The 13,266-nt window shown below is 43.8% G+C and overlaps 1 protein-coding gene across 1 annotated transcript in view; it reads right to left on the bottom strand.

Annotated features, from left to right (window-relative positions):
- The window catches only part of EMILIN3 (elastin microfibril interfacer 3), a 200,900-nt gene that overhangs the window by 152,728 nt on the left and 34,906 nt on the right, over positions 1–13,266 (bottom strand). The gene's annotated exons all lie outside the window — the stretch shown is intronic.

The following is a 13,266-nucleotide window of genomic DNA, read 5'->3' as shown; positions in this document are numbered from 1 at the left end:
TGATTACAAGCAGCTGATATAATATAATAAAGATATATCGTCCAGGTCCTGATTCCTTCTCAGGGTCATTCTATGTGCACGGAAAATCTGTACTATGGGGCCTAAGACGGTCTGTGATGCTTCTAAATGGCGCCATATTGTCTTCCCGTCTACCCTAAAAGCAAAGCTTGTAGGGGTGAGAAACTCTCTAATGTGCCATTTCTAAGGGGTCCCAAATGAATAAGTAAGAAATAACTTATGTATGAGATTAGAGGCTTACAAATATGCAGTATGGACCCATAGATGTACGTGCGTGATTATTACAGATCTATAGAACAGCCCTTATATTTGCTCTTAGTTGAGCCTAAAGCTCTAGATGACCAGGCGCCCGGACTATGTCTGCATTTTGTTTCATGAGCAGGATTAAAGAAGCACACCAATAGGAATTCTTTTGTTCCCCTCCAAAATGTGTGTAGTGCAATATTATTGAATAATTGACAGCTTTTCTGTAAAGTTATGTGCTCTTCTCTGGAGCACCGACCTTCTCTCTGCTCCTGTGGTGCACACAGGGCTCTTGAGTTGAGTCAAAGTCAGTTTTGGGGTGAATCGGAGTAGATAAAAAATTTAAAGTTTCAAAATATAATGAGTATTTTAAATTATACCATACAATTATCAATCCTATTAATATTATGTGAAAGTTTGTTAGTTTGGATGTTTGTTCCTCATTCACACTCGAACGGCTGAATGGATTTCCTAGAAATTTCACACACACCTACATATTGGCCAGGAAGGGGTAATAGGCTCCTTTAAATGTGTCTCACTCACCCCAAAATGACACCACGACCCTCCAAAGTTGTCGCCTGGTCCACTGTCGGGCCGGGCATGACGTCAGCGCAGGTAGTTAGACGCCACTCCTATTGGTGCATGGCAGTGTGTGGGCGGGATAGGGAGCCAGCATAGCGGCCCATAGGTTGGCGCTGAATTGTGGGCATGGCCAGAGCACGGGGACTCCTTGCTGAACACGGCGGCTAGCCGCATGCTTCCGAACGCCGCTAACATGCCGCCCGCCACACGTTGCCTCAGGCCGGCGTAGCATGCAGCAGTGTACCCGGCCCAAACAAGCCCAGCCGCACCTACCCTTGAACTCTGCGACTGGGAACACACACAGCATGGAAAGGACCGCACACATGGAAAGGACACACAGCTCCCCAGCATCTACATGGTGAGTGCTGCTGGAACAGGGATCGGCGGCTTGCTTAAGGGGGAGAGGGGGCACGGTTATTGGTAGGGGCCGGGGAGGGGGGGGGGTTGCTGGTTTGGGGGAGGTGCTGGTGGTAGGGGTTACAGGGGGGGTCGGGTTTCACACTAGAGGGCAGAAGGCAAGTAGGGGGGAGGGGTGCCACATTGCACATGTGGAAGGGGGGGGTAACTGAGCTCACGGGTGGGTGGTGCTTGGGGGTAAAGGGTAGATGTAGGAGGTGACTGGTACTCTAAAGGGGGCCAGGGACAAGGGTGGAGGGAAAGGGGAGGGCCTGAGGTGCAGCAGTGGGGCCATGGGGTCCTGGCCCACGACGCTGTGGGAGGTAACCGCACTGGCCGCAAGGAAAGGGCTGTGCGAGGCCGCACTGCAGGTGGATCGCGCAAGGGTGAGGGGACAGCGGACGAAGTCGCGGGTTATAGCTAGTATTGTATAATAATAAACATGTGTAACTTGTTGCATAGGAATTCAATCATTGGCTTTTTTTTTTTGTGAATTAGCGGAGCTTTTATTGTTTCTGTCTTATCATGGCAGTAAGCCATTTATGAAGGTGTTGGAGTCAGTCTGTGGAAAAATAGGAGATGGAGTCGATGGTTTGGCCTACTGACTCCAGAGCTTAAATTGCACACAATGTTTTTCTTTTACAAGCAGGTCAGGCTATCAATGGCAGGTCTGTGGGAGTCAAATAGAGATACTAATAGACCTGCATTGATAGTCTCACCTCATTGTATACAGGAAACACTGTGTGCCTCGAGGGATCAGAGAGGAGCTCAATGCCCCGGAGGGGAGCATATAACTTCACACACAAAAATAGCTGTCAGTAAGTTATTCAGTAAAATTACACTATGCGTAAACTCATTATTAAACAATGAGGAACAAGATATTGTCTTACTGGTATGCCTCTATAAGTTAGTCTGAGTATAAGCATGGGGCATTTCAATAAACCATCCTACAGATGGATTATATAATTCCCAAGTCTCAGTTGAGGGCTGAATCTTCATAAAAATGTCATAGTATGGAGAAAATGATGATATGTGGTCTGCAGGTAGGGTGGGCCATGTTTTGATTATTTTTCTATGTATTTATATAAGGGATTTAAAAAATCCCATATACTGGCATTATTAGTTTACCTTCATCCTAGACACGGCCCACATATCATCATTAAATATATAATAGTTGCTCTTGACGCGCCGCCCACGCGCAGGATCTCTTTCCGATGTAACTGTCCATATGGGTGGCCAAATTTAATACGATTTTGCCAAATTGTGGTTAAATAGAATATTCTTACCACATGTTACTACTGAAAAACGATCATTTGGCCAAAATATGCAGTCATCATTTGTAGATCTAAATAACCATAATACACGGACGCCCCCGTTTTCAGTCTTCCTATTAAAACTCTAATATTATTTTAACAAACAGCAATTGAGGTTCTGGTGACCACCCAAGCTGCAATATTATGCCCAGATGTTACTATACTGGCATCCGAAATGGCAACCTGCTTGACTTTGTAGTACAGTGAAATACTTGGATGAGGGCCCCGAAACTGCGCCTCCTTATAAGTGTGTGCCTGAGCTTCACGTCTGCACATTGGACGTCCTAGTACTATTATCTGCTTACATTAACCACCATTTACAGATTCTGTGCCCTTAAAGGGGTTGGCCACTTTCAGACCAATATTAACAAACAAATGTACAATAAAAAGATATACAATTTTCCAATATACTTTCTTTATCAATTCCTCACGGTTTTCTAGATCTCGGCTTGCTGTCACTCATTCTGTTACTTCTGGAGGATAAAACTCTGACCATGGTCATGTGATTTACGGTCCATGGTCATGTGACTTGCACACAGGTGTACAGCTGATTACCAGGCAGATGTCTGATTACTGTGCTGTGACGAGCGGCACCTGCGTGCGCATCACATGACCATGGACCGTAAATCACATGACCATGGTCAGCGTTTTATCCTCTAGAAGTAACAGAATGAGTGACAGCAAGCCGAAATCTAGAAAACCGTGAGGAATTGATAAAGAAAGTATATTGGAAAATTGTATATCTTTTTATTGTACATTTGTTTGTCCATATTGGTCTGAAAGTGGCCAACCCCTTTAAAGGAGTTGTCTGCGGAGTTAATATTACCTTACTTGATCCTGTGGACTCTTGATATTTGACTAGGGTTGAGCGATCAGGATTGGAAAAGATCGGATTCTGATCGGCAAATGAGCAAATTTCATGGTCGGAATCGGCTGGAAAATGACCGGAAATCGGATTTTGAAATCTCAAGATCAGCTCAACCCTAAGGCTGTATTCACACTGAGTAACGCTGGCATTTTTTGTGCTTATTTTTTCACATAGCGCCGCGTTAACGCCGCGTTATGTGCAAAAATGTGCTATTTTGCGGTGGCGTTGAACGGCGTTAACGCGGCGCTACGTGGCATTAACGCGGCGCTATGTGCAAAAATAAGCACAAAAAACGCCAGCGTTACTCAGTGTGAATGCAGCCTAAAAGTCACGTTTCCCATAGAAAAGCATTGAATCGGGTTGAGCGATTGGGATCAGAAAAGATTGGATTCTGATCGGCGAATGAGCAAATTTCACGATCGGGATCAGCTGGAAAATAATTGGAAATCGGATTTTAAAATCAATCCTGAAATCTCAAGATCGGCTCAACCTCATATTTGACCTAGTGGTTCTGGACTGGTTCTGGCCCGGGATCACATGATTGGAACCAGCGTATTGACCCCTCAGTCCCTCCATCCCCTCCCTCCTTACCTGTTCTCACAAGTAATTGCCTGTTACTAAAAAGTCATAGCACAGGGAACAGGGAGGGTGTGGAGCAATCTGGTTTCCATCACATGACTCAGGACCTCCCATGTCCAACATAAAGAGTCAGTCGGATCAAATAAGGTAACTCCCCAGACAACCCCTTTAACATGTGTATTTTTACAGACCTATGCATGGTCTACAGAAACATACTTACCATGTATAGCTGCTATGGGGCTTGTGGTGGCAGGGGGCCCGACGCTGATGGTTTTAAAGCAGTTGTTTAGTGCAAATACATTGAAAAGTAGGATAGTCTATTCATACAAGACAGGCCAAAAGTAGCAATATTTGGCTCATGGCCCTAAAATTATGACTTTTTCCTTGTTTGTGCTCAGACAGAGCTCAACACCCCGACCAATTTACATGTGCAAATAAAAGCTTAATGACTGAAATCTACAGAAGCCCCTAGCTGGATTTCTGATGCACAGACTATCTGTGATATGTGAGAGACGTGACCAGCTAGTTGGCGCCTATCACTCAGAACTAATGTTCCATTACATTGTAGAGGAAATATTGTTGATCAGTAAGACCCCCACCAATTCCGAAAGGGGTGTATTACCTCGATTGGGAGTGCAGGAAATAACCAAAGTACAGCACTCAGCTATCTGAGACCCCCATCATCACTACAGAATGGCTTATAAATAACTTTGGGGGTATAACCCCCATAATAAAGCACCTGATTTTTTAAAAAAATGATTCCTCAACTTTATATAAACATCATGGGGGGCTTTACCACGTTTCGCTATAGGCCTCTGTGCACTTTTAAAGGTCTACAGCAGGGGTCCTCAAACTGCGGCCCGCGGGCCACATGCGGCCCGCCAAGCACTTCTGTCTGGCCCCGCCGACAACGCCGGCAGGCGTGCATTTATAATGAAGCTCCTGGGGAGCTCGGGCCAGGCCATGGAGCGCACTTCACTTTATCTATTGGAGGGCACCACTCCCGATGTCTGTGCGACCTGCTCTGCCTCCGGCCCACTGTTTAAAGATTTTGAGGACCCCTGGTCTACAGGGTCTTATATTTAGATGACCTATCCTTAGTGGTGGGGATCTGACACTAGGGACCCCTGCTCAGCTTATCGGCTCACAACCACTGTGGCCTCTTCCCTGTGGCGATGAGGTCACATTCATCAGTCACTTGATACACTCGCAGCTCAGTCCCATTCAAGTGAATGTGGTTGTGCTGCAATGCCAAGCATTCCCTCTACAATATGTAAGGTGTCGTATTTGGTATTCAGTAAAGAGGCCTTAGCCAGCTTTTGAACCAGCTGGTGGGGGTCCCGGGTATCAGACCCCACCAATCACATACTGATGATTGGTGGGGGTCCCGGGTATCAGACCCCACCAATCACATACTGATGATACACATATCTGAAAAGCCCCTTTAATTTATATTTGTTCTTTGTGCATTAGGCACAGTCAATAGATAAGGCTATATTCAGATTACGTTTTTTACATCCATTTAGAACATTTGTTTAATGGATGCAAAAGGCGGTCACCTGTTTACATAGAGAACCATTTTTTTTTACATTGATGTCTACGTCCATTTTTTGCATCCGTAAACGGAGGTTCATGGATAATTCTGCAAACGGTTCAATATACTGCGCGGAGGGTTGGAGATTTCTATACACTGATATGTTAGTGATGACAGGAAGTTATGTATTAGTAAACAATAGAATTCAGCATTTTCTGCGCCTGACATTTGGGCGGGGTCCTTGCATGGTTTGCTCCCCACATCTCATTTCTATGCAGATCTTCCATGGCTCTAATAGCAGCAGTTATATGGGATTTCAGCAGCTGGCTGCGCTTACTGTAAAACACATGAATTTAATTGAAGTCTATAAAATTTGGACACCGAACGGAAAAGAGATTAATCCCACGATGTATTCTCACACCCTGCAAATTTCCGTAGTCTGCAGAGCGAGGAACGGTGGAAGACGCTAGCAGAATTGGAACATAACAGGATGAACCAGGAACAGGGCTTCTTTGTGGCTGGAGGAGTGATTTACCCTTCCTGGGTATAGGTCATTGCTGAGTAACTTGTAGCACAAAGCAGGGTGCCAGTTAAGTGGAATTTCGGCAGGAATGTGCTGCTTAGTATTCTTCATGGACCGGTTTCAGTGCTTTGGAAACTATACAATAGACCAACTCTTCTCAACTTAAAGGGCTACTACACATAAAACACATTGGGTCAGGTTTATTATTTATTTGACACCTGATATTTGGCTTCAAAAAAGTCACAACTGGTATTTTTATGTCGACACCACTTTCATGCCCTACATGTAGGATCCTTTATGCCAGTTTATGCAGCAAATGATCACTGAAATCTATGACAGGTACAAGATTGATAGAAAAATAACCAAAACATGAACTTCAACCAAGATAACTAACATGATTTTGTGCACATCATTTATTTCAGTTTATGGTTTACAAGGTTCTTCCTGCAGTTTCATTTGGACTGAACACGTCCAAACTGGTGCTGCTATTGTTATAATGTGAGGTCTTCAGAGTATAACAAGGGTAGGCCTAGGAGAGGTGATCAAACATAAAAACGGCGTTACTCACCTCTCCTGGGCTCTGGCACAACTTCCTGTTCTCTTTGACCTTCTGGCCCACATCAGAGGCAGTCACAGGCGCCATGATGCATAGATGCAATTTTCATGATACCGTGTAACCCAACGTGACCGCTGAGACCCAATCACAGGCTCAGCAGTCAATGATGTCATTCAAAAGGCCAAAGACAACAGTTCAAAAGGCCAAAGTCATGCTGGAGCCCGAGACAGGTGAGTAACACAATTCTTTTTTTTGTTTGATTACCACCACTTATTATATTCTGGGGACTTGTTTGACCCATAACTAACATTATGGAACAAATCTTGAGATAACAAATCATGTATATCAGATACTAGTGACGACATATAAGCAGCATATACTGTTACCGGTAAGATGAGGATCTTTTTCAGTGTCACCCACATGTCCTTTCAGTTTCAAAAATCCTGGATCCAGTTTTCTTTTTTTTTTTCAATGGACACTGGACAGTTTCCGATATTTTACTTCCCGCCTATGTCGTATCTATAGGAGATACTTACCTACTGTTAATCTTTGTTAGATCTTGCAGTTTGGTCGCTTTTTCTACCCCTTCTGCATTGGGTCAAGCTTAGGCCACATCTGCAAGGAGACTCTGGTAGTCTGTGACACACCCCCTGTCTCACCATTGGTTCAAGTTCCTTCCCCTGCTGCTCTGCCTCCTCTGATTGGCTGCTGCTGGGTGTACACAAGTCTATCACAGGGTCAACAGGTATCAGTGCATGGCAGTAGAGTCGGAGTTGGCTTCAAAATAAAATGATGAATTATTTTAAATGATATTATAGAATTATTAATATTGTATACTCATTATATAGTTTGTTAGAGATTTACTTTCATAGTGATCCATCACTGGCTTTTTCATGAATTAGAGGAGCTTTACTGTCATGACCGTAGCCATTTAATTAGGAGTCAGAGTCAGACCAGTAGTTGGCGTCAGAGTCAGTCTGTGAGCTATAGATGTGCTTTGGCCTACTAATTCCACAACCCTGACGGCAAAGGCAGAATAACTATAAAGTACAGAAACGTCCTATAACATAAGGGGGATTATCATGTAACTGCTACCCCTATACCGATGGGAATGAGATTTAGTAAGCGGGAGGCGAGCAATTCACTGTCTCAGTTTTCCGCTTTCTTGATTTCCTTGTGTTGACAGCCTATGTTACAGCCTCTCCGCTATCTGTCATCATTCCCCGGAATTATTCCGACTCATATTCCCAGTGATTTGGGTAATTCTAGTATAATAGGGAAAAAGACAAGTGAAGATGTGTCTGTGCTAAAAGCCCTCAATGTGTTGTAAATGTATAATTGTATTCCTATTAATGATATATTACAGTCTTGTACAGCTCAGACACGGATGGTATACTGGAGCCATGTACTGTGATGTGCTGTGCGTGCCAGTAGATGGCCTCATCCTCCGCAGTTCTTTAGGTCAGCGCTGGCTGCATGTGATGTCTACTCCGGCCAATTCTCTACTCTGCAATGTATCTCCATGTCTCATGCCATCTCTGATCCTGTCACTGTACTTGTCAGGGTTGTCGGTCACTCGTGTTTACTACTGCCAGTCCTATGACGAATACTTGTGTGTATTATCACATGTAGAGAGCGTCACTTTCTCCTGATCTAATTTGTAAGATAACCCACAGGGTATGTATCATGTGTCGTACTAATGGCCGCCGATCTGTCCTCCTCAGATTCCAATTACTGCTGCCCTATTTAGCTATTCATACCCATTACAGTAGATTTGTATAGGCTAAGCCCACTGAATCTGATCATGTAATGTATATGGGGGCCTCTTGGCCTCCTGGACCTAGGATCTGTATGGCTACGTGTATGGTTTGATTTACAAACACTCAGGTCGGTACCTATAATTCTATATTTAAAGGCACAAACCTATATCCCAACCCCTACTTACGCTAGGTTCCCACCAGCGTTTGGGTTTCCATTCTTCAGGTCCACTTGGAGATCCGAAAAATGGAAACCCTATCCGCTTAAAAAGCAGTTACCCACAGAAACCTGCAGATCCCATAGACTATAATGGAGTCCGCCAGGTTTCCGCCTAAAAAATATGGAGACTGTCCTGCTTCAAGCACAATGGGGGGTGGAATCACAGAACGTTCATAGAACGCAGATGTGAAAGCAGCCTTGCCATGCCATTCAAAATACTAATGTCTTCATACATGAGAGAGGGGTACTCGGACCCCTCCGCCACCAGTCAGGGTGTAAATACCACTTTTGCACCCCCTATAGCCATTCTTCTGGTTCATGAATAGAATGGCAGAGCTACAGTGAAAACTGCCATTGGACATTATGGCATCACATTAGGTTTACTGTAACAGAGCCGTGGCAACTATACCGGACCTGGTTTTGGACAGATATCGGCCCCTTTTCCTCTAAAAGGGTCCATTCTCTGTCACTTAGGGTGACATTATTTTCCCATTACACATAAAGTTTGATGCAAACTGTCAGTGTGAACAGAACCTTAGATGATCAAGCTATGTTATAATGGATTTTTGCATCATATTTTTGGCACTTGACTGATTTTTTTTGTCCCCACAACAAACAGCATTAAAAAACAATCTACACTAGAAAATTCTTAGCCAATGTTCTTATTTTAGGATAATCTGCTTTTTTTGCTATGTCTAGAATTGGCTTTAATTTAACATCTTACCTGTTAATGTCTGTAAAAGTCTGCCGCACCTCGCCAGGGTAACTCCGAAGGTGTTAATGCCTCATCCTCCCACTGACCTGACGCTTTCCCTCACATTACAGTTTGGAACCTGAAAATTCCATATTAAAATCCATTATTTTCCGTACACACCGGACAGCTGGGTTTTGGAACCTCTGGATCTCAGTCTTCTTGTAATATAAATTGGCAAATGCGTAGGCGCCAAATTTCTGCAGACATACCTTTATGGAAAGTGTAGAAATGATGGAGTGGAGACTGTACAGTACATGGTGTCCTTAGAGACACCTGTCTGTCCTGAATGGTTCCCAGTAAATTATTTTTAAATGTTGGCTATTAAACCCGGGTGACCTTGTGTTCCATTGTACCCGTCCATGAAATCTCTCATTTCCAAGAAGTGACCGCTGGAGGCAGCATGGCTCCCACCCAAAGAATCCTCTACATTCATATCATGATATGGTCTATGTTAAAAATTCATTTAAAAATATAGCAACGTATACTGCAACACGTCCGGGGTTTACTATGGAATCAATGTATGCTGGTATAGTGTCCTTAGGGTATATGTCTGTTAGGATTTATGTTTGAGTTCATACTAAACCTAAGACAAGTTGATCCAAGGTTTTATACTGTCAAATTTGGATATGAGAAGGAATTTACCTTGACATGGGGCTATTGGTATAAGTCTCATGGGGATCTCTGGATCAACACTGTAGGATTGATGGACCTACGTCTTCATCTAACCCACTATGTTACTATGTCACCAATGGTATGACCTGGATACATTAGCTCTAAAATATATACATAGGGACATTGTGGGCAGGGAAGTTTCTTATTATTACTACTGAGACCATTGAGTGTCTGCCCATTCTTCAAGTTAAAGCGTCCATCAAGCTGCCATAAATCCCCCTCTTCACATGTAAATGTGTAGTGTCCCCCTGGGAACACTATAACAGGTTATCACTACTGGGTAAAAAAATATGCAAATCTATTCTCCAGGATGTAATTAGGAGAACAGTGCCCCTGTATGCCGCCCTCTAGGGGAAGCCCCCTTAACATCATGCATGACTCAGTTAATAAGCCTACTGACATGATGCGGAGTTTATTGCCAAATTAGTATTTCTATTCCAAAAGGAACAGATTTCCAGCTATGGACAGCGCTGTTTCGGTCTTTTGGACCTCCTCAGCATAGCGCAGGGATACTGATTTGGCAGAGTGAGAGACTATAGACCAGGGTCAGGGGATAGTCATACACATTAGGGAGAGTGTGTGCCTACATAGGCGTACGGAGACTTACAAGTCATTCCTGCTCCGCTAGGTATTCTGGGTAAAAAATATGTAAATCTATTCTCCAGGATGTAATTAGGAAGTAGCATTGATGTTGTGTGTGTATAACATGCTATAAAATCTTGAAGAGAGAAGACCGATTCTGGTTGAGGACTGAGTTGATGGTATGACCCTGATTTAGGGAACTGTGATTAGGGAAGAAGCGGAGATGGTTATTCTCTACCTCCCTGTGTCAGGAGGAAGTAGTGTAGTTTGTGAATCTCTTCCTTCCTCAAGTAGGAGGAGAAAGTAGTGAAGGAAGTTATCTCTTTCCAGCCAGGCAGAGAAGAATTTAAGGTAGAGAAGTGAGGAAACTGAGCTAGAGCCCCTGGTTAAGTATGCCTCCCAACCAGTTCAAGGAGAGTCCTAAAGTTGTTGTGCAGTCAGGAGATGGGAATTATCCCTGCTGATTTGAGTATTTTGTGAGGGTAAAGTTATATCGACCTCAAGTCTATGACCCTGCCAGCAGCCTCAGATCAGAGAGGGCACCCTTTTTGGATCTGCATCCCACAGACACATTTTGGTGGATACAGCACAGTGAAGAAGACTGCACAAGCAAGGGAGACACAGTTTGCCACAGTTCACCGTCTATAAGCTCAGCACCAGCTCCAGGGGAAATTTCCTAAGGCCTTTTTGGTTTACCATGTTCTACTTCAGAAAAAAAAAACCTTTTTCCATCTTGTTTACAACCCTGTTTCCTCAGTTTCATTCCTTCACCTGCCATCATGGACACGCTAACCACCATCAGGCTCAGTGAGGCACACTTCTACTAGGATGTGGCCCAGGGAACTACTACTATCAGACGCCTTGCACCAGTGTAGGGTCCTTGCTGTTGTGACCACTGTGACTACGCCACCCAATCTCCTGGCATTAGTCCCAGTAGGCTACTGCAGAAGTTTAACTGATTATAAAACCCTGCTAGTTCCTGATTCCACCATGGTTTCTATGTAGTATATGCTTTGTGACCTGCACAAGAAGGAATTGGATATACGGGTCAAGGTCGTGACTATTGGGAAGACTTTACCATCATAACTGCTGCGTTTGGTACATGATCTCACCTGGTTCTCTGCTGTTACCCTGTATATAGTGTTCAGTGTTCGTATATGAGGAAATGATATTGAGTTTACAGGGTCAAGTACTTTATTATATAATATCTTTCCAAGGTGCTGAACGCCAAGCTGACTCAAGACGTCATTCTCTGACATTATACGATTGTAATGCTCAGATTCTCTTGTAAGGGGGAGACCTTATGCTTTCCATTTACAACATATGGGCCGAGGATGTTCTGAATTCTTTACAAATGTTGCTGTTACTTTAGATGGAGTCAAGAGACTGCTCAGTGGTTTATGTATTTTTGCTTGTATATCTATGTAAATTGTTCATGTTATGTTGTGTACATCATGGCAGGAATTTATCATAGTTGGTGTTTCCTCCACCAGCTTTGATCTCTCGTAGGCTGGAAGGCGATGTAGCTAATTTTTTAAAAGACAAATGCAGCTCTCTAAATCTTTTTTCCTCCGTGCACCAGAAAGTCAAATCTAGACACAATTTACGTTATAATTTATGCCAGTTTATAGCAAAAATCGGGCAAAGTAAACGGAAGCTTGACATGACCCAATCAGCTGTTGGAAGGGGCCGCGGCACTATGGAGAGTACAATAACCTCGTCACTCTGTACATTGCTTTCTGTTAGTTTGACATGGCTCCCAACTTTAAAAGGATTGTGCGGCAAATTTGCGTATAGTAGGACCCACCTCCAGTCCTACCCACTTTCACTTTGGTTACACCCATTCCCATTCACATCTCTTTGTGAATCCACACAGTAGAGTGGCCTTGACACGATATGCCACCACATTATAATGTCCCCCTCCAATTCCCCCCACAAATTTTAATGTCCCCCTCCAGTTGCGCCATCCCTCTCTTGGTGCACCCACAGTATAAGGTTCTTCTCCAGTTGCCCGGAGAGTTTATATGGTGCCCCCATAGTTTATATAGTCCTTATCCTGGTCCCCACAGTGAATTAATGAATTAAACCAACAAAAAATCCCAAAAGCTAACACCTTGCCCTGTTCCCCTGCTGTTCTCTCTTGTCTCTGTAACCGGAGGCTTCAGGGAGCCCCAGGCTGATGTAAGTGATGTCACAACAATTCCCCCAAGTACTAGTAGCAGAGACAGCGGCCAAATGATGTTATTCCTGGTGGGATTCGAACCCAGGACTCCAGCGCTGCAAGGCTAACCACTGAGCCACCATCAGCTCCCGAAATTTGGAACTGTCTCTCTGCATTCAGTACAGTTGGGAGGTATGCCATTTGATATCAGACATGACTACCGAAAAGCAGATGGTGTTCCTGCAAATGTCAAAGAGGTCAAAGTGCTGCAGCCGCTTCAAGCAATTGATCAGGGGGGTCCCTGAGTATAAATCACCAATAAACAAAAACTAGACAATCACTTTTACACAAATCTCATTGCTTATTTCTTTATAGAGCAGTTGTTCCTATCAACCAATTAGATCACTGCTTTCATTTGTTAACCTGGATCGAAAAAATGAAAGCTGGAATATGATTGGTTGCTAAGGTTCTCCGGATTCCTTTGCTCTGGTGGTGATACATGAGACAT

The sequence above is a fragment of the Leptodactylus fuscus genome, chromosome 6, assembly GCF_031893055.1.
Source record: "Leptodactylus fuscus isolate aLepFus1 chromosome 6, aLepFus1.hap2, whole genome shotgun sequence".
NCBI classification, from domain to species: Eukaryota; Metazoa; Chordata; class Amphibia; order Anura; family Leptodactylidae; genus Leptodactylus; species Leptodactylus fuscus.
This window is presented reverse-complemented; position numbering and strand designations above follow the sequence as displayed.